This window comes from Drosophila arizonae, chromosome X (assembly GCF_054131065.1).
Source record: "Drosophila arizonae isolate 15081-1271.41 chromosome X, UAZ_ARI_1.0, whole genome shotgun sequence".
Taxonomy (NCBI): domain Eukaryota; kingdom Metazoa; phylum Arthropoda; class Insecta; order Diptera; family Drosophilidae; genus Drosophila; species Drosophila arizonae.
In genome coordinates this window covers 17484894-17508296 of record NC_142927.1, presented here as the reverse complement: position 1 = coordinate 17508296, position 23403 = coordinate 17484894, and the positions used below count along the sequence as shown (strand labels likewise).

The 23403-nt window shown below is 39.2% G+C and overlaps 1 protein-coding gene across 1 annotated transcript in view; it reads right to left on the bottom strand.

The window, feature by feature from the left end:
- LOC108619767 (uncharacterized) overlaps positions 1–23403 on the bottom strand; it is a 114911-nt gene that overhangs the window by 77570 nt on the left and 13938 nt on the right. The gene's annotated exons all lie outside the window — the stretch shown is intronic.

Sequence of the window (23403 nt, the reverse complement as noted above, 5' to 3'; positions counted from 1 at the left end):
TATATATATATATATGTATATACATATTTATGCATATAAAATCATACTGTAATAAATAAAGAACAGTTACAAATAAATATAAATAAATAAATATAAATATATTATATATCAAGCATAATGAATATTTTGCTTTATATATAGATATTATATATATATATATATATATATATATATATATATATAAATATATATAAATATATTTATATACATATATTGACAGCTCAAGCCTGACAAGGCGGCATTAAGAAGGCTTTTGTTTTTAAACGATATAGTTGGTTAATTTGTTGAACATTTATATGAATTGCCCAGGCTTAAGCGGAGTATAAATTTCATGAAGACAAATGACGCGGAAACGGAGATTTAAAAGAAAAAATGTGCGAATTCTTGGAGTGTACCGCTATGAGGCATAAATGACAATGAAACAAAGAAGATGATGGTTAGAAAATCAACAGCCGAACAGCAAATACCCTAGCACACACTATATATGTATATGAAGGATATTCTCAAAGGTTTCTCTTTGTAAAAGTAATATAAATTTCAGTTGTTTACCAGGGCGTACGAGTATACTCGATATTATTATTAATAAAGGAAAACCCCTATTAAATATTGATTAAAAAAAAAAAAAAAAAAAAAAAAAAAATTAATAAAAAAAATAAAAAATTTCGTTTTATATAACTAAAAAATAAATCTTTACTTTACTTATGTGCTTGTAAAATAAATGATACAATTTTACATTGTATGTATTATTTATCAATCTGACAGTAATATCATACAGATTCACATCATTGTAGTCAAATAAGTATTTATAACTCTCCATATATGAAGTCCACATAACTGTCCCTAATTCCAGTAACTAAACTGTTGTCAACTCATAGCTGAAGGGAAACATATTTGCTTTAAGATACTGCACAGTTGCTGTCAATTTTAGAATACTTCCCACTTTAAGTGTATACAAGCAGAAGCAGAAGCAGAAATGAAAAAAAGAAGAAACAGAGATAGAGAGGGCAGAAAAACCGAAATGCGAACAGCTGCTGTCGATTTCAATGAGATTTTCCAGGCAACTACATCGCTTAAGATGCGACATTTTTCAAGACACGCTTCCGTTTGGATCCAAAGCTTTGATTAGCTTTTGAAATGTTGCTGTTGCTGCTTCTGCTGCTGCTGCCTCTACTGGGGCACTAATTAGAATAAATCTAAATTGCTCGTTTTGCGGCAGTCAGCGTAATGACTTTTATGCGCATGCTTAAGCCCGCAATTATCCACAGCAGCCAAAGATTAAATCGTGACAACAACAACAGCAATAGAGTGCAACAGAAACCACAAAAGGCTGACAGCCGGCAAATGGCAAGCCCAAAAAATCCACATTATTAATATAGGGGGCTATGACCAAGGCCAAAAAAAAAAAAAAAAAAAAAAAAAAACAACGATGGCACGAGTCAGCCACCCGAGCCGCCCATCCACCCACAAAGGCTTAAAAACCGCAAAAATTACAAAGCATTCAAGACCGAAAAGAGGCCAAAGGGGGTGCTCAAGCAGCAGCAGGCGAGCAGTCAGCCAGGCAGCGGAAGTTATTCAAGTGAGGCATAAGAAAATAATTAAAAACATAAAAGCAAGAGCTCAGACCTATCTACGATATGCCCTATAAGAAGAGCAAAGCATATTCAATTACAGCAACATCTCAGAAGAAGAAAACCGGAATGTATGATGAAAGAAAATATTCAAGAAATAAACATAAAATTTATAATAATTTGTATATGTTTTTATTTTATATTTTTACATAGCTTTTGACTAAGTTAATTCAGAAAACGTGTGTTATTATCTGTTGGAATATTAATTATAGTAAGATGAGCAAAAACAATTTTGCTATCAATTTCCCCTAAAAATTAGTATTTCGGCCAATTTCTATTTGTAATAAACAAGATTTTTTTATATTACAAATTAATTACAAAAATTTTTAACAAATAAAAAATAAAGAAAATATTTAGCTTGATATATTTTGTATTTATTTAATTTAAATCAAAATAAAAAGTAATGTAGTAGTTTGAAACTAATATGTTTCGAAATAAAATTAATAATCAAAAGTTTTTGGTAATAATTTAAGATATTAACTAATTACAAAATAAAAAGATTTAAAAAAATAAATAAATATAAAATTCTAAATGGTAAAATGGTAAAATGTTAGACTTTGAACGTATTTTATAAAAATAAAAAGCAATTTTAAAATCAAAAGAAATTAAAATTTTGTAAAAATATTTTAAAACAATTTTATGTCTTGTATTTTATTTATATTTTTAGGTTAAATTGTGAGCAAAGTAATATATTTAATATACATATTTATATATACCACATTTAAATATATACATCTACAATACATCTCTCCCTTAGACCATTAAAGCATTTTGTCTCTTAAAGCCATGGCTCAGCTCATTAAATATTTAAATGTAAGCATATTATTTTCGTATCCCTCAGATAGCAGGCTGCACTGTACGGCGATTACTGTTGAGGTTCTTGTTGATAACTCAATGTGCCAGCATCAGGACCGTCTCGTCTTGTGCATGCATGACAAACAACTCCTTTGCTCAACAAGCAAACCACACGCCACAAAAGCAAAAATATATATATATAAAATAAAGAAAAAGGCAAAAAGAATATGTTTGTTAGCAAAAGGGGCAACGGCAACAGCAAAAAAAAAAAAGAAAGAAAAGAAAAATGTAAAAAAAAAAAACACAAGGAAAATATTGTGAAAATGGTAAAAGTGAAATGTCAAGCGAAACGAAGGCAAACACAAAGATGAATCTGAAAGACGTGGTGGCATAGTAAAACGGCAAAGGCAAACAGCGCGACCCTAAAGACGCAGCCAAAGCCAACGAACTTTTCGCTTTTCAAAGTCATATGGCAAATCATAAATTTAAAGCACACACAGACACACATACACACACACACACAGTCATAGAGACAAACAACAAGAACGTGATCGAGCTGTTGCAGCTAAAACCCCAAATCCAAAGCACCGACTCACACACATGCCAACATAAGTGGGCCCAGAGTTTCTAAAGAAACTCGACCGCAAATTGGGCAGCGGAAGCAGTCCAGTCAAATCAGTTTTCCACTGCATTAAACGATGCCCACCGACCATACAAAACAGATATAGACATGTGTGCGTGTGCGTGTGTGTGTGTGTGTTGGCTTGTGAATGGGGCGACATGGTTAAATATGTAGGCCACCAAATAAGTGGACAGCCAGTGTCGATGTTCCAAATGATGATGGCCTATCGCCATTGTCTTCTCGGCTGGGCACTTTTTGTTAGAGTGTGGAAATCTGGACGTGAGGCCATTTTCTATGTGGCCCCGCTTTATGACAGCCACTTGTCTGTTTAACAAATAAGAAAAAAAACTGGCATAAGAGACCCATAAGAAATAGTCGACACCCTAATACCCTAGCATAGATGAATTGATTGGGATAGCCAGATTAGTTTTCTTTAGGAGAACAAATGATGGACTTAGAGCTATATAAAGTATGCAAGATCTAAGATTGATTCTGGCTTAGCTGGGCCAAAAATCACAATTTTAGAATAGTCATGGGTATACCATAATTTATTTTCTTAATAGTATCGAATTGTGAGGAACAATAATACGTAGTTATATCATATTGAGATAAGTACTACTTGTCTTGAGATATTTAAGAGAAAACTGGTGTTACAGCAAGATTTTCACGATACAACATAAATATAATTAATATTAGGTAAGATATCTCTATCTACAATATTAGGTATGCTATCTCTCTCACTCTCTCTAATCACATATGCACATTAAATAACTTATACAAGTACAAACATCCCCTACAGAAGTAAAGCAGTCAAATCTACTTAAATGTATAGTTCAAGTCTGCCCTAAATTTACTTTCATTTACAGGGTACACAAGTGTGTACAATAGCCGAAAGGACTTGGTCGAGTACTCGGTGTTGCTCTCCGTTGGTTGCGGGCAAGTGCTTAAAGTTGCAACTTCAACTGTCAGTCGAGCTATTTGCTTGCGGCAAACTCAATTAAACCAGGGCACAGTGCGCACTCTTTCACGCTCACGGCACCTCCCCTGCTATTGCCCCCAAAACATATACATCATCCTAGTTCTAGTCCATGTCCCATGGGTCTGCCACCGGCCAGGCAGGCAGGCAGTCAGGCTGCCAACGGAGGCCCCACATTAAGAGTTAAGTGAGCGCAAACAAAGTTCCGAGCTGACAATTGCTGTACACTTCAGCTGATTGTCATAGTGTCTAACGTGCCCTGAAATCAGTGTATTGTGTGCAGTGTTGTAAAACGCCTGCTACAATTTCTACACTGTTTTCATTTGCAGCAGGCAAAGATAAAAAGTGTGGTAAAAAGCTGTAATGAGTTCTCTTGTCTACTGCTTGACTGCAGCGTGAACCAAATCAGTGTATCAGTGTTGTATAACGACATGAGATGTCTTCTACATGCAGTAAAATTCACAATTTACGAAAATTTCAATCATTCCTCAATGAATGATGGTGTGCATATAAAGTAAAATAGCAAAGCTTGTATGAAATGACTTGACAGTGTTGGAAAATGGAAGACGCAGTCCGTGTGTTGCACTATATTTTGTGGAAGTGAAAACTATGAAATGTTTTACATGTGAATAGTAGCTCAAGTTCCATAACTCTATGGGTAGATAGCGTGGTTAGTGGTTTGTAGTGTTGTAAAACGACAACTGAATGTTGAAAATAATGTTCGATTCCATATTTTAATATTATATATAATAATATAATACAAACATGTATGAATAGAAAGCCTTGTTAATAAACCTTTAGTGATCAGTGTTGTAAAACGACAATAAACTCAAATGTGAGCGCATGTGCTAAATCAGAGCATATTACCCGCATCACAATCAACTCTGGCTACTTTGAATAATAAAAGTTTGCAATTATAGGTTTTACACACTTTGAGCATGACGTTGTACAGCACTGATTTGCTAGTGTCATCTTACTGAAGTTAACTCGTATTTGCTGCTCTTATAACTGCGAAACCAATGCAAATATATTACCCCACCAACTGGGATATTGGATGAAAAATGTTATTAGTTCCAGCACAGAATTAACCAACACTGGCAGCAGGGCGCATTCGCTCGCTTGCTCGCTCGCTGTTTCGTTTGCTGATTCAGACCAACCGCAAATATTGCTGAGCCGCATGACAACAAGCAAATAAGCGATGCATTACAGATGTGAGCCAACTGGCAACTGCCGACGATGGATGGCATCGCCTGACGCCTGAGTTGTCCACGTTAGCTTCGCAGCTGTGTGTGTGTGTCTGTGTGTGTGCGCGTGTGTGTGTGTGTTTTGTGGAAATGCAGGCAAATTATTTGCTATAACGTAATTAACATGATTTATAGACGAGCACACAACAGACAGCCAACAGCGAGCATCAGTCAGTCAAGCGGGCCACAGAACACGTATGTGGTGTATGTGTGTGTGTGTGTGAGTGTGTGTGTGAGTCTTGCTGTATTTGCGATGTTGTCTGTCATGGCGGTGACAGGGACGGACGACGTACATATATTGACAGCTGAGCTGCAGCTTTGATGGCCAACTGACTCGTTTCGGGGTCATAGCCGTCCACATACTCGAACATTCAGCATTTCGTAGGAAGTTTATACAGATGTGGCAAATATTTGCTATAGGGCGAATGTACTTTCTGTGTGTGTGTGTGTGCGTGTGTGTGTGTGTCTGCAATTGATTAATTTATATGATTCAAAGGGCGGCTGGGGGCGTGGCTGGCTGATGTGTTTGGCAATGCGGCTAACAAGATAAATAAACATGAAGTGCCAAATAAAGATATTGTTACAAAGTTCCAGACATTTGTTGACGTGAATAAAAATGTATTTGCCATAAAGAGCATAAATCACAAAACATTGTATAGAACCGAGAGAGCGGAAATGAAATTGATATGCGTTGTTATGGCCCAGCCACACATAAAATATTCAATTATATTCTAAAATTACAAGTTTTGCAACTGTTGCCTAAATATTTTCATGTTCGGCTTTAATTTGGCTAGCAATGCATATTAAAATTTACACACACAGAGAGAGAGAGAGAGAGAGAGAGAGAGAGACATTGTGTCCCTGGCCCGTGTTGTTCTGTATTTACAATTCATTTAACATGCGGCGAAATCAATAAGCGTTATATTTAAAATTGTAAAATATTTGCATATATGTATTATCCCATAAATTTGTAGTACATAAACAAAGCTGCTAGCCAACTGACTGGAAAAAACGTCGAAGGCACATCATATTTCATAATACATTTTAGAATGGCCAATCAATTTGTAATCAGGCGTCAAAGTCAGCTGCTGTTGCACATCTGAACATTTTTCTTTGGCAGATGGCATATTTAACATGGACTTTAAAATGAATGAATGCATGCGAAAATTGTTGCTATGGGAAGAGCTGAATGGAAATTATCAAGCGTTGCTTAAGTGCCTGGTAAACTCAACTTGCAATCAGCTACTCATATAAGCAATTACTGTATAGATCTGAGAGTTTGATCTATTTGATATGTTGATGCATGCCTGAGTTAAAGGTTTTAGGAAATTATCTAGGGCTGCTTAGAAGTTAGCTTCAAGTACCTGGTAAACTTGCAATGAGCTTTTAAGATACTCAATTTACACACCTAGTTATCTGGCCATCGACTTGAAATGAAATTGACATTCAGTTCGATCATGTTTAGTTAGCGCAGCTGTTGATACAGTTAGCTAGCTGATTTGCCATGAACTTTGCCACGAACAGGAGTCAAAAGTTTGCATTCCGAGTTAATTAATTTCCACTTTTTCTAGCTAGAAGTTTTTTTTCTGCCACAGTTACTTTGGGGACAACAATTTGTGAGAGAACTCTTGCCTAAGGTGCGCACACATTGCTCGATTTATTGGAATTTGGTTTATTTTTTATTTAGTTTTTACCATTTTCTCCCCTTGTGTTTGTTTTTGGAACTACTGCAATTAATTTTGCAACAAAAATTTGTTTAGTGGCTGGCGGTCATTTTGTTTTAGCTTTTGCACTTTGTTTGCATTTTTTACTGTCAGTTTTTTAGTTTCTCCCTTATTTTTTGCAGCTTTGGCCCAATTCGAAAGCAATTTTTTTCCAATATGACACCCACACAGCGTCCTGTGATGTGGAAACTAAAACTAATGCGGCATGAGTATGAATACGTGTGTGCACATACTTTCCGCACTGGCTGTTGTTCCAGTTGTTGCTGTTGCACAAATTGCTCAAGCCACATTGTTGCACTTGGCGAGACTGCGGCTGGTGAAGCGTAAGCGCCGCAAAAGTTGCTCTGCGCCCTGCGGTATGCTAAGATTTATAGCTGCGACTACTGCTGGCTTCTGTTGTTGTTATTTGTAGCTATTGTTGTTGCTGTTGCTATTATTATTGTTCTTGTTGTTGTTTGTTTTGGCTTAAAACAATTTTGAAAAGTTTGGCTCGTGCGTCGGCAGCATAAAGTACAGTACATCAAATTAAAACTATCCACGTGCTCTGTTAGTTTTGCTCTCTCTCTCTCTCTCTCTCTCTCTCTGTCTTGCATCATACAAAATATTACACACGCATGAACGAAAATACAAAAGTATATATCTTTGTATGTATGACCGAAATCTTTTCCAAGTTTAATGTCCTTTTGGAGCGGCTGTCGCTGTTGCTGGCGCCATCTGACGGCAGCTTTATGCACGACTTGCAATCTCTTTGTTTCCATAAGTGAATTAACTTTATTTAATTCTATTTCTCCTGCCTGGCGACAGGAGCTGGCTGGAATGCGAAGTTAGAGAGAGAGAGAGAGAGAGAGAGAGAGAGAGAGAGAGAGAGAGAGGGAGAAAGAGAATATGCGGAGTGAGCTAGTGAAATGAAGAGAATTTCACAGACGGAGATGTGGAAATGAGAGAAAGGGAGAGAGAGGAAAATGAATTCTGCTATAAGAGACAGTGAGAGAGATGCACAGATTGAATAAAAGCAGAAAAAGAGAGAGGGAGATGGAATATGCGGAGTTAGCTAGTGAAATGAAGAGAATTTCACAGACGGAGATGTGGAAATGAGAGAAAGGGAGAGAGAGGAAAATGAATTCTGCTGTAAGAGACAGTGAGAGATGCACAGATTGAATAAAAGCAGAAAAAGAGAGAGGGAGATGGAGATAGATAGGGATTAATGGAGAGACAGAAAGAGAGAGAGACAGAGTGAGACAGAGTGAGAGAATGAGCGAGATAAGGTGGAAGTGAAGAGAATGAGATTCGGGAGGACAAATAGAGAGAGCGATAGCGCGCTGAAATAAAAGTGATAGTATTTCTAATTATGATTAAGGAAGAGTGTGTGAGAAAGAGAGAGAGAGAGAGACCGTGACAGAGAGAGAGAAAGATCTAAAGATCTACAGTGAGGGGAGGCAGAGTTACACATAAAGAGAGAGAGAGAGAGAGAGAAAGAAAGAGAGAAAGAGAGAGGCATGTATATCGATAGCTGGACAAAGAGAATCTCTAACTTGTATAGTCGCACTTTTAGTAAGTCTCCTCTTGACAGCAAACTTCTAAGCTTCAAGTTTATTACATCTATAAGTTCCGCATATATGTATGGAGATATGCAGCGCAAGTAGTTCGCTGATTTATGGGGCAGCCCTCGCAATTGTTGCAGATGAAGTAACACAAACAACTGTTATACATGAGCAACATTGGAAAGTTTTTTCACGTGTGTTAAATGTTTTTTTTTTTGCATTTTGTTTTTGATACCTTTTTTTTATTTAGCACCTGTTCTATGTTGTTCTCTTGTTGTTGTTGCTGTTGCTGTTGGCTTTGCACATTTTGTATTTATACGTGGTTGTTAAATTAATTGCGACTTTGTGCGGCGCCCATTGTGTTGTTGCCGTTCATTGTTGTTGACTGTTGTTGTTTTTGATTATTTGTTTGTTGTTGCTGTGAGTGTTGCTTTCAGTGCGGCATCAACCACATCAATGGCTCATTAATTAATTATTAACGCCATTCAATTCAGTTGCCCATCATGCTAATTTACAATGTTAATTGGCAGATATAGCGTTGTTAATTTGATTTTCATGTCATGTTTAGCCCTATTTCAACTCTTTGCACTCTTTTTGTATTTTAATAATGCATGATGCAAACACAAACGGGCAAACTTTCAATTTATTTTATAATTGATTACAAATTGCAGACAATTCAAGACAAACGGATTATTGCAAATATCAATGACAATTGGGGCCTGTGATGCTGTCAGCCCATTTGATATTTGCCATTTTCAGTTTAATATTTCATTGAGACTTTCATTCATGGGATATGAATCTAATAAGGGACCATAAGAACTAGAGTTGGGAGATCTGGTTTTAGTGAAAGACTGCTCAACTAGGAGATACCCTGAATCCTCTGCACTGCTTTTATGCACACATGCATACACACGCATCCACACGCACGTATAATCGCGCGCTCTGCTGACTGCGCAGTAAGCAGCGACTGCGCTTGGGCTGCGCTGCAGTGTGGCAAATATTATGAGAATTTAATAGTTGAATAATTTCTTTTGTAGACGGACTAGCTAAAACGGATTGGCTAAAATGTGTGTATATTCCAAAGCACAAGTCTCTAGTACTTGAAATGCGTTTTTACAAATTTGGGGCAAAAGGGGCGTGGTATCCAAAATCTGTAAATTATAAAATCTTTGTATTCATCAAATGTAAATCTGAAGTCTCTAGGTCTAAAAGTGTTCAAATTAGGCTGAAAAAACAAAGTCAAATTTTCGATTATTCTCGATACAAAAGTTATCGGATGAGTTATCGAAAAAAGATGATAAACTTGTACTGCTTATGTTACACAAGAGTATGCATGCCAAATTTCAGCTCTCTAGCTATTATAACTTCTGAGATCGGTTTGTTCATACGGACGGACGGACGGACAGACGGACTGAGCTATATTGACTCAGCTCGTCGTCCTGATCAAGAATATATATACTTTATGGGGTCTGCGATGATTCCTTCTGCCTGTTACATACTTTTCACAAAACCATTATACCCTGATTTCCCATTTTCAATGGGTTCAGGGTATAAAAAGGCTTTCTCTAGTCCAATTGGCAAACTCGGCTAATTGCAGATATCAGCTCTTGGCCTGGGCCGTCTTCTACTCTCCAACAAATTAGTTTGAGCAGCTTCTACTCAGATATTCGGCACTCTTATTATTTATCTTTGCTTTCGAATTGAATGACAATTAGCTCGATGTAGATGAAAACTTACTATTGACACAACAATTGATAGCTTGGCTTGAAGTGATTTCAAGTATTTGCATTACATTTGAAGCATATTGGCCAAGTCGTTGGCATGCCAATAAGCCGTGAAACGTCGCAGCTATGAATGAAGCTGTTTAACTTGCTGCTTATGCCTGAGCGCATAAAAGTGCGCCAACTATTTGGGGTGCCACAGTGTGTATGTGTGGGTGTGAGTGTGTTTGTGTGTGTGCGAGGTCATCAATCAACGCACAAGAGCTCATCACTAGTAACTGCTCTTTAAACACTAACAAGTCACTGGCTTAAGAGCTATCGATATGCAAAGAGCTGGCGAATGGACTCGCTCGACTGCCTGATAAAGTGCACGCGAATGGAATTCTCTATACAGTAAGCGTGTGTGGGTGTGTGTGTGTGTGTGGGTGTGGGTGTGGCATTGAGGACGGGCACTGGGGCTCTGCACTATGCTGTTCATTTTAAGTGAAACCAAAGTATTAAGACGCTCACACCATCCTCCACTCGGCTAAAATGCATTAATCTTACACCCGCACAAACAGAAAGTCTAAGGGGCTGTGGCTGCAAAGGGGAGCGGCGAGAGTCTGGCATATCGATGGCGGGCGCTTGATGTCGATGTCGCTGTCGCGGATATTGCAATTTGATGGAGCTGCAGCAGTTGGGAGCGAACACAGACCGCAGCCAGGCCAGAGGAAGCGGAAGTGCCGTCTGGTGAGTAAACAAAGCCTAAGACACTTGAGCGCTGGCTTACGCCATGCCCGAAAACCTCTCACTACCAGTCTCTCCCTCCCTCTCCCTCTCTCCCCTCATCTCTCTCTCTCTCTTTGTTGGTTTGTTGTCTCTGTCTTTGTTTCGCTTGCTGCCAGCTTTGCGAAAGTTTACTTTTTATCTTTTGTGCCACTTGAGCTCAGTGGTTGGCTGGGTGGTGCTGGCTGTTTGCTGGCTGGTGGCTCAGGCCCTTGGCCGTAGACGGGGCACCCAAGATAAATGCGCAACAAATGCAGTTTGCTGAAGTCAATTATTGTGTAAGTAGCTTAATTCGGTTGGCGCACGGCTGACGGCGATTCGTAATTGAATTAGTAACGTAAAAAATTTGTAATTGGATCCAAATTGAGGCCATGCGATGTGTGGCAAGTGCCAAACGCTTTAGTTAGCAAAGATGCCAGAAGGGATCTTCAACAAATATTTCTCTCTACCTCCACCTCTCTCTCTCCCGTTGCAGCTCCTTCTAAGTCTGTTTGTTTCCAGTTCTTGTCGCTTCTATTTACAATTCTCATGGCATTCCGCACTCTGTCAGTCGTTGGCTTTTGCCTTAAGCACATATCATGCACCTTAAAGTTTCTTTTGGGCTTAAGAACTCTCTCGTAGTTTCTGCTTGCTCAGTTGCAGGGCGAACAAATTTAAAGTATTGAAAAGTTAGTTCTTGGCGTGTTTTTTTCCCATTTTTTTTTATCCTGTTGGCCTTTTGTTTGTCCACAAAGTCTCTCGAGCCATCTCACAGGGCCCACTTCAAATGCATGGCGCTCTCGAGAAACAAATGCACTTTAAGTACGAGTACTTTTAACACTCACGAATGCGCCTCGCAGCGGCTCGTGATCTGAGGGCAGCGCGGCCCAGCTTTTTGTGGGCTAAAAGCAATACGAGAACAACAAAAAACTGCAACCACTTAGCTATTAGAGCCTCAGCCCACGTGCTCACGTGCCCGCCTCGTATTAGCTTATCAACTACTGTCAGGCTGAGTGCAGGCCCTTTGCATGAGCGACCAGCTTGCATATGCCTTCATGCATATGCCCCATAAATAAAACAGCAAACTTTTGCAAAAACCATCCATAGTTATCTTGATTTTCAGTCATGAAATTATCACACATGAATATATATCACAGCTTGAATGATATATAATCTATATATATATATATATATTTCTTTTGGCAGCTGCTTTTGTGTTTTATGTAAATGCATATAAATATTTCAAATATTGCGCAAATACATTTATTATATATGTATTTAAATGTGTCTTTTTTAAGTAAATATATCAAAGGAATTTTTAATTTTTACGCATGCTGCATTTATTTCAATCAAAGAGCACGACAATGACTGAATTGAATTGAAAATGCTTGAAAATATTTTTATTAATTTCCAATTGATGATCGCTTAAACATTTTCTGTTTATACTTTTTGGTATAAAATAAAAAAATAATATATAATTATATATATAATTATTATATATTACGAAGAAAGTATGCATGATGCATTTGTTTTCTTTATCAATAATATTGAATTTATCAATAATATTGATCGAATGCCTTGACAATGCGTGAATGATAAAACTTTTGTGTCATAGGCAAAAGAAGGCGTGGCAGATCCCTTGGAGTATATGTATACTCTTGAGCTGGACAAAGAGCTGAGCGGATCTAGCTATGTCTATCTGTGTCTCATATGTGTGCATATAATTTATATGCTGTATATGCGATAAGGCATTTGAGTGAAACATCAATAAGAGCCATTAGAACCTCAGTCGTACTTGAGTAAATTCTGAATTTGTAAGAGCGGGCATACTAGCACTCGATCCCCCTGCATCATGCTCTCCAGCCTATTGAAATGCAAGCCAGCCATTGGTCATGTTTGAGTCCCAGAGAGAAGCAGCGCTGCAAGCTGTGAGTGCAAAAGCTCGGCTTGCTTAGTGAAGAGTAGAACGACTGGCTGAATTGCTCTGATTAGGGTATCTGCCAGTCAGTTATGCCGAATATCAGCGCTTTGCCAACTAGAGCTAGTGTTGTTCCCTTTTAAAGAAAACCTATCCTAGCTCACCTACAAATAATATTCACATCATGAATGCCTCTGTTGGGTTATATAGAAATATTTAGTCACGATGGAAACTGCTCAACTGCTCTCTTTGGCTGTAGTTGCCATTAGCTGCAGCTTGTTAGCCTCGCTCTGCCCCGCTCTGTGTTGGCCTTAAGTAATCTGCGCTTATATTGATAAAGCCAACTGAATTAATTCAATATTTGGCTGCATAAATTACGCTCAAATGAAACGCGGAACGAAACGAAGCGAAACGAAACGAAACGAAAGAAATGTAACGATAAATCTTGTTATTTATACACACATACATATATACGGAATATAGTATTGTATATATGTATGGATATGTATGCAGGATTTACCTGTGTATCTGGCTCTCTCAATTGTCTGTCTGTCTGTCTTTCTAGCTGTGCGGCTGTCGGTTTTTGGCCAACTGTGATGAAATATTACCCTTCACATGTTGTGCATTTCATTTGGCCATAATAACTAAAAAAAAATATATATATAAGAAAATAGAAACAGCCGAAACAAAAATTGTGATAAATTTAGTTGGTCCAAACAGACTAAGCCACCTATGCACATGTGTGTGTGTGTGCATTGACATACTTATATATAATGGAATATATATAAAGTTCACTTATATTTCAATTCAGATTAAGTTCTATAATTCATCAAGTCGACAGCGCCTACTATTTGCTTTGTCCCTCTGCATGCCGATACCCTCGAAGCGAGCTGTTGGCCAACAGGGTATATGCGCACCTTAACTACCTATTAACGAGGTGCAGCGTGTTCGATTTGCTATTCGGTATCTGTTGGTCGTGCAAGGCACTTGAGTGAGTCCTTTGGCTTGATTCGTATATTTTGTTTTGGCTTTTTCGTTGGGACTGTTGAATTATTGATATGTCTGCTCTCTCTCTCTCTCTCTCTCTCCGTCTCTGTCTGTTTTGCTGTGTGCGTGTGTGTGCTTAGTGGACTGCGAGGATTCGAGTTGTGAGTGCTCTGCATAATTCATTATGTATTTCTGCGTCCACGTAACCCACGTCCCCCACCCCCCACCCACCGCCCTCCTTGCCCGCCCGCAAAGTGAACAGCACTGTTGACTGCCGGCCACGCCCAGCCGTTGCCAAGTGGCAAGCGGCAAGCGGCAAGCGCGCGCATGTTGCCATCTCCAACTGACGCCTGTTTAGGCATATAAAACATAATAAATTCCTGCTCAATTTTCGTTAGTGGATTATGCCATATAACACACTTTAGCCCAGAGTTTTTAGCATAATAAAGTGGCTCACTGTAAAAAGGGCTGCCAGCCGCGAGCTGCGGACCCTCGGCGTGGGCCGGCAGCTCTGTTGCACGGTTCGGCCGCATGCAGCATCGTAGATAAGCAAACAACAGCAAACAATAATAAAAACAACGCCGGCCGTAAAAGAAACGAGCAGCAAAGAAAAAGAAAAAAAAAAACCAAACGGGAAAAACTGAATAAAAAATAGAAAAGTAGAAAATTTCGTTGGATTTATGCGAATAAAACGAGTGCAGAGGGTGAGCGAGACAAGAGCTCCTTCTATTTATGCTGAATATATGATTGCAATTGCGAATAGTGAGTGGGGTTAACATGATTTATAATGATACAGAGCCTAGCAGCAGCTGGGATAATTGATTCGAATGAGATATCAATGATGTGGTATTCTCTCTCTCTCTCTCTCTCTCTTTCACTCTCGGCGCAACGAGCGAATGCCATTTGCATTAATTGAATAATTTACACGCTGCGAAAGAGTTTCTCCTTTTGCTTAACAAGTATTATTCATATTATTCGTCGGCATTATGATTGAAGATTATGTTAATTGCAAATTCCATTGTCTGTCTGTGTTTTCCCTCGATTTATATTTAAAGCTTTTCTTATTCAACGCAAATAATTAATGAGCACAACTTCTATTTCCTATAATTATGGGGAATAAACAAGGCTGCGGCTTCATAAGCTGTTGGAGCCTCTCGCAGCCTGTGGGAGACTTCTGGAGCCGAGCATATTTCAATTAGCTGCTGTCACTCAGTTGTCAGCCAAGCTGTTTGCATGCGCTCATAATTAAAATATCACTTGCCCGAAAAGGTCAACTTTCTCAACTAATTAAATCGGGAAACGTTGCCTTCACCCAAGTGAGCTATAGAGGAAGAGAATGCTCGACTTAGAGATGCCCGGTAGCTGACTTTTATAATGAACATTTTAGCTGAAAACGGCGCGAGTAGGAGATGCTCAATGGAATCAGGAGCAATTGAGCTTGGAGTAGTAGAGTAGTCAAATATCAAGTTGTAGTTGAATTATGTATGAGATATTGATTAGACTATAGCGATTGCTAATGAAATATACGACTTATATAGGTGGCTTTCGATAGGTGTAGTCATCCATCAATCAAAATTTGTATGCGATATTATGTAGTAGATGAGATATGATATCCGGATAGTTTTATCTAGATATGATAATCGTAAATATTTCAAAGGCCAATACAGCCGTGAACAACTCGAGTGCGGCTGAGCATTGAGCGAAGGATATATCCTTATGCTCTCTACATAAGCCGCTCTCTAACTATAAGCCATGTAAATCCATGGCCATAAACAAATCTTGAGTAAGAATTTCCAATAGGACTCTCATTGCTCTGCGAAGCGACAAGCATTGCAGCACGAACTGAGTAACTCAAACACGAGTTCATGACATCAGAGGCTTCGAGCCGCTTTGGGCATTTCCCACTGTTATTTAAAAGCACTCAATGAGAGAGCTCAGAGTTGGTGAAGTTCAACGTGAAACTCTGTCAGCTCAGTCAGTGCTGAGTGCAGAGCGCGGGTAGACTATCTCTTATAAGGAGGTTTGATATGCGAAAGACGAAAGATAACAGAAAAAAACACCCTGATTTCCCAATTTTAAATGCGTTCAAGGTATATTTATATAGATAAGCGAACACTTTTAAAAATAATAAAAACTGCTGTAGTCTAAGGAAACTTCCTTCAACTAATATAAAACATATAGAAGCTCTAACTGAATTCAAATATTTGTTAGAGCCAAAGTCAGGTACTGAATGCTGTCAGCCAGAAGGCAAGCACAAATGCTGATAGCCTGGCGAGTCTGTCTGCCTGTCGTCTCCGTTGATGTCCAAGAGTCATAATATTTTATTCGTCTGATGGCGTCGCAGACACAAAAGCTCGAGCCCAGCAGCAAACAGCAGCCGCAACAGTCGCAGCAGGCGTCGGCAGCGCTGTGGCATGCCACGCCATGCTGGAGCAGCCCTAATTGGCCCAAGTGGCTGCCCGGGCTGCCTAAAACTACAGCTTGCCTGCCCTGGGCACTCATTGTAGTTGTTGCTGATTTCTTTCTTATACTTTTTCTGCCATTTTTTATTTTTTTTTTGTATTTTTATAGTTGTTGTTCTCTCAGCGCTCGCTTTGCATTGCGCTGCACAAAGAAAGTTGTTTACGCAAAAATTTTGCGCGTTGGGTCTGCTACACGCTTTTCAAGTGGCAAGAAGAGGCAGACGTTGATGGCGACGGCGACGGCAACAGAAAATCCAAATCAAAAACAAATCTTGTTACGACAAATTTCAGCTACTATGCGACCAAGTGGAACAAAGGCGGCCGCCCGAGACGCAGACGCTGCAGCAGGCTGAGGCGGGAGGGGGCAGCCACAGAATGTCTCGCTGCACAAAAAGAAATGCGCATGGGTAAACACAATGGCAGGTCCTTAGATGCTCGACTCGACTGCCACGACTGCCTCGACTGCCTCGACTGCCCCCCGGTACGTAACACTAATTTGCTTAAAGGCAGCCGCGGACCAAACTCAGCAAATGACATTTAAAGTGCAGCGAAAAGTCGCTAACTAGCACAGGCGAGCACTGCAATGCACAGCTCGGCACAACTGGCCGAAAACAGCGACGACAGCCCGAAATGAAATGCAAATACTATTTACAAAGCAGTGTAAGTGCTGAACAATGCAGCGACCAGCCCTTGCGCAGGCCTCCAGCTACACTGAGCGAAATTTATGAAAATTACCTTAATTAAAGTTAAGTCAATTGAATCAAATTTCATTGAATATTTATCTCTTAAATGAAAGCATTTTGGATATTACTTAAAGTTAATTAGAATGCCAAGTAAATTGAAGAACGCTGGACAATGAGAGTTGCATAGAAAGGCAGTAAGTAGTAGAGCAGAGTTGATTCTTAGCTGATTGCATAAATTTGGAGAATTAGTTAATTACAATGACAAATATACTTTATATTGAATTTCTAGGCAATGAGAATCACATAGAAAGGCAGCAACATTGCATAATCAGATATAACATTCCTTTTGTGAATTAGTTTTAGTTAATCATAGTGTCAAATATATTATGAGAATCGCTTAGGAAGGCAGTGAGAGATAAAGCGGAGCTGATTACAAATTCACAACTATCAGAAATATTTCTTTTTTGAACTGATGCATGTTAAATATAATATAAAATATATTTTAAATTGAGTTCCCTGATAATGAGAATCGCATAGAAAGGGGTTTAGTATAACGAGACCCTCTGCTGATTGCACAATCAAATGTATTCAAATATATTTTATGCATGACTTTGAGTCAATTATAATGCCAAGCATATTGACTTTTTGCTATACACTGAGAATCGCATAGAAAGGCAGTGGGAGATCAAAGTGAGCTGACTTTTCAGGTGTTTGTCTTATTATTATCAATAACATTAGTAATTCTACTGTTTCACCAGCTCGTAGCTCGTTCACAGCCCAGCTATTGAACAAAGCCTGAAAAGTCCCAGGCTTTTCTTCCAGTGTAGTCCTTCAGTCTCGACCTGTTCGCTGGCCGGCAAAAGCCACTAACAAAATTTTGCATTGTTGCCGTCGCTTGTCAAGTGTGTTCGGCTGTTGCTGCTGCTGCTGTTGACGCAAAGTCTTTGCCTTGGCAAACTCGAAATGTCACTCAGGGGCACAGCGAGAGGCGAGCAAGGGGGGCGGGGGGTACTCGCAAGGTTGTTGGGCAGAGCACACACAAAACTCACTGACAAAGGCCTGTAAGGCACAAAATGCGTGCATTCAACTGCATGCGAAGACGGTAACTCGCTCGACTTGCACTTTGTTCTGCATGCATATGAAGTATATATATATATATGGGAGTATGTATGTGTGTGTCTGTCTCTAGACATTGTATGCCAAATTGAGTCAATTTCCTGTGTGCACATTGCTGTCAGTTGTGTGCAGGCTTCGTCAACTAATCAATTGCCACTGACGCATTTTAAAACGCCTCTAAGTTCAGCTCTTTAACACATGCTCAAAGCGTGACACATGTGTGTGAGTGTGTGTGAGTGTGTGCGCGTGTGTGTGAGTGCGTTTGTGTGTGTGCCAAGTGCCTGGCATTTAATGTGCTTTAGCAGTTGATGTCGTTTTTATTCCCCTATCTAGACGGCTTCTTCTTCTCTTTTTCTATATTCTCGCCTTATTCTCGTTTTTTTTTGGGGTCGCTTTTTTTAACGCTTCAACTTTTTAATGATCTCTCAAATTGCTTATTTCCTACATAATGCTGGCTGCCAGCAATTACTTCTCTGTCTCTCGCTTTCGGTGTAAGCGCTTCTGTCGTAGGTGTGGGCCCGGCTCTGTGGCGGTGCGACTGTCACTTGACACAAGAACAGTGATGGAAATAACGATGATAATAATGAAGTTTATCTTCTTCTATTTTCGTTCTGCTTTTCTGTTTTTTTTTTTTTTTTTTTTGTTATCATCATTTTTTCTCTGCAGCCCATGCTCTAAAGTTTCGACACATGCCCTGGTGCGGGACGTGTGTGCGTGGGGGTGGGGGACAAGTGAGGCGTGTAGCTTTGTTGCTGATATATATATATTGACATGTGCAAGTAGATTTTTTGTGCCCCAAAAGTGTCTTCAACACATACACACACGCATACACACACAGATGGAGACAGAGAGAATGAGAGACACAAACAGACACAGAGCATGATGCTTAACTGCCGTGTGAGCGTGAGTCGTTTGTCAAAAGGCAGCAAAACTGTTGACATAACAATGATTATACGCCTCATTAGTTACATATCTCAAACCTATACATATGCAAGTCAGCTTATTCGAGTGTGCATGTGCGGCTGTGTGTGTGTGTGTGTGTGTGACAAAGCTGGTGCGGCTAATAAGCAGCTTGAGGCGTATCTGCTAGCTGGCTCATAAAAGTATGCTACACTTTTTGATCATGCAGCGGAAGTTGCCAGTCTGCAAGCAGTGCCAAGCAGTGCAATGCCATTTGAAGCAGTGCAGCATGCCTAATGGCTAATGGCCAGCTCCGCAACTCAACAACAGCAGTTGAGTTGGTCACGTCAAGCTGGTTGAGTGTGCAAGTGTGTGTGTGAGTGAGTGTGCTTAGCTATTTATATATTCCAGAAGTGTGTGTATTTTTATGTTAAGCCTAAGATTGTAGGTAAAAGTTTTGCGGAAGAGCGAACCAGAGCGATGAACAGTCGCATAAATATGAGTCAATACATTATATATATAATATATATATTGTATACACTATAACTACAAATACATTCGCTTATTTAATACACTTCAATTTGAATCTATATTTAATTCGCCTCGATTTAGCTTAAATTTTCCAACTCTAATTTATCTATTTTTTTTATTTTTTTTACATTTAATAAATTGTTTACATTTCGTTGAATTTTCTCAACTGCCAGGTAAATTGTGCAGCTATTAAAGTGTCTGATCTATCAACGACAGCCTTCTTTAATAGCCAATTGAGAATTGTATTTTTGGCACTCAAATATTTGTTTGCTGCCTGCGCTCTTTCCCTTTCCTTGGTTTGCCTTTTATGTATTTCGCTCTCCCCGGTTAGAGATAAATATAAAAGATCTATTGTCTGCTGTGCCATATTTATTAAACTAATGAGGCGTTAAGCAGTCGCCAAGTGCCAGATAAGAAACGAATTGGGCTGTGCCAATGGCGGTGCCATTGCCAGTTCCAATGCCAATGCCAATGTCAATGCCTTTGCCAGTGGGTGGTGGCATTGCTGTAAAACGGAAGCTGGAATTTCTGAAATTTTCAATTTGTAGCGAAGCAGAAAAATGGCATCTGATGGGCCTTTTATGGGGCTTGGCGGCTATTGACAAAAGGGCCAACAATTTAAAAGCTCAATGGCTGCGGGCAGCTGTGCGTGCGTGTGCGTGTGTTCGTGTGTGTCACAAGGTGTTGTGCGCTTGTGTATAGGTGTAGCTTTGATGCGCTGGCCGGGGGGCCGACTTGCTTGGCTGGCAATTTTCCGCGCTTGAATTCATTTAATAACGTGCGACACATAAAAAGCAGTTGGCAGTTGCCAAAATCATTGCGGCAAGAAAAAAAAAAAAAAAAAAAAAAAAACAGAAAAAATGAGAAGAGGAAGCAACAGCAAGTGAGATGCCAGCAACAAAAGATAAAGACAAAGACAAAATACAAAGGCAAAGACAATGCCAAAGCCAGAGAACAGAAACCAGCAAAAGGTGCGTCGCAGTCACGTGTGTGTGTGTGTTTGTTTGCTTACATGTGCATGCGTTGGCATGTCTGCGTCTGTCCGTCTGTCTGTCTGTCTGTCTGCCTGTCTTTGTGCCGGCGCTGGTGGGTGTCATCAGTGTTGCCATTGCAACATATTATGCTTGTAAAAATTGAATTTTAGTGGCCGGGGCATAAAGTTCTCGTCTGTATGGGCGAGTGCAAGCGAGATAGTCGCATGTCTTTTGGGCATATATTCGCACATTTTATTATTGTGCACAGTACGTGTGTGTACACACACACACACACACACACACGTACTATATGTATGCGAGTGTGTGTAAAATTTAATAATAACGACCCTCTTAAACCAACAGCTTGCCCGCTTTTCTTTATACTCTCTACTCGCGTACATTCCATTCTCACTCGCCGCTCGTCCTCCCACTCTCTCACTCTCTCTCACTCTCTTTTCATTTCTCAGTTTCTTTATTTCTTTATATGTGACGTCGTTCTGTTGTGTTTTGCTTGGATGTTGCTTGCAATCTCTTTGCGTTGACATTTAATGTAATAATTTTTACGATGATGCTCGACGGCATTAAAACGAGATTAAACACAAACAAACGAGGCGCGGGGCTTGGCCAAGAAAGGAAGGAAGTGTGGCAGGAGACAGGCTGTGCGGGCATGCAGTTTGCTACTGGGGCTGGCTATGCCTGTGGATCAACGACAGCGAATGGGACGTATGAACATTTCCTGTTTGATACACTTGAAAATGAACGCCAAAGATATATGTATATGTATGTATATATATATATCGTATATACATATATATATATATATGCTCATAAAAGATGATGTAGCACATAATTACGAGCACGCACAAGAACCCATATGAGCCACGCACTCACACGCACACACACATGCACAAACAAAAATTCATACAGATAATGGTTCAATAAAATAATCTCTTGAGAACACAGAAATATATATGTATATATCATATAAAAACAGTCGCAAATGCTATCGACAGATGCCAACGGGACTTAACTAGCCGTAATGCCTGCAATTGTATATGTGTACTTTTAATAATGTACATATACACACATAAATATATATGCATACATACATTTAAACATACAATTACAGTTTACAGTGCTTTAATTCAGTTTGCCGTCCGATCATCGCTTGGCTGACAGCAACTTTTAAGCATCTGTCAGCTCATGCTTGAGCCATTAATTTCCGAGCGATTGCGCTCAGTCCATGCGCACAATGAATATTTTTTTGATGTCTGCGCGGAATCTTGCTAGTTGTGAAAAGTGCATTTCAAAAGTTTTATCATGCCGAAAATGTTGATAAGTTTGATTCCCGAAAGAACATTAACAGAGCTCTCAGGGATAATTGAAATTTGAAAGCTTGTAAAATATTAGTAATACATATTATACTGACTCAGTAAATTATGTTGAATTAGCCAATTTTAAGTGCAAAATATAGCCAAAGTAAGTGCAAAATATGAGAAGGTCTATCTAGAAATCTCAGATTCTCTATCTGATTATTAATCTATCTGACTGCTTGTCTATCTGTTAATCAGAGTGACTTTTGTCTGTCAGTGTGTATGACTAACCGTGTATCTATCTGCCTGCCAATCTGTCTGTCTGTTTGTCAATCTGTCTGTCAATTTATTTGCCTATCTGTTTGTCTGCCTGCCGATCGGTCAGTATATCTATCTATCTGTCTCTTAAGCTATCCCTTTACCCGTAGGTCAATCTATCTGTCAATCTGTCGTCTTATCTATATGTCTGCAGATCTGTTTGCCGATCTGCCAGTATATATCTCTATCTATCTGATAGACTATATATATCTATATGTATCTCTATCTGTCTATCAATCTCTCTATCCGACTGTCAATCTATCTAGCAAGCTGTCTAACAGTATAATAATATGTCTGTCTCGTCTAACAGTGTAATAATATGTCTGTCTAACTGTCTGCCAATCTGTTTTTCTATCTGTTAGCCCGTCTCTCAATCCTTCTGTTAATATGTCTATTCACTCTATCTCTCTCTCTGTAAATTTGCTTGTCAATCCGCTTGTCAAATTCCCTGTCAATCTGCTTGTCAATCGCTCCTTCCATCTTTCTATTATTATTTCCAAAGTCGATAATTATCGATTATCAAATATCATTTATCGACTACTTCTAACAGTCATATGATCCCTGACGTTTCATTTAGTAATCATAGATTCAGGTTCAGCAAAGTGTTCCAGCTCACACATACACGTATATTACATATGTATGTGAGACAAACTCGAATAACAAATGTTTAATATATCAGGAGTGGAGGCTCGAATATCTGTCAAGTTCTGGTGTGGAGCAATTTGGTTCACGTTACGGCCTTGTGGTTCGTTTGATATGTGATTTTATTATATGCGTACATGTAGGTGACTGTGTGTATGTGTACGTGTGTGCACTGTTAGCATTGTCAAGGACATTCGTTTCGAGTATCCTATTGTTATATTGTGTTAATTTTGTTTGATTTGCTGCTGGCTGATTGCAGGCCTCAACTAACATGGCTAAAAAACTTTTGCGCAGCTTTGTGGCCAAAAAAAAAAAAAAAAATAGAAGAAGTGTAAGTAGAAGCAAAACTAAAAAAAAAGAAAGGCGAAAACCAATGCGAACAAAGCGAAAGTTGCGGGCATTGTGTGTGTTTAATTTGCTTGCCTGCCTTATTGTTAGTTTATTTATTTTCAAGCAAAGCCCTAAGCTCCTCAAAAAGCTGACAATGCGCTGCTCATGTGTGTGTGTGAGTGTGTGAATATGTGATTCTGTTCTGTGAGCGTTGTTTTACGCTTGAGCGCACAG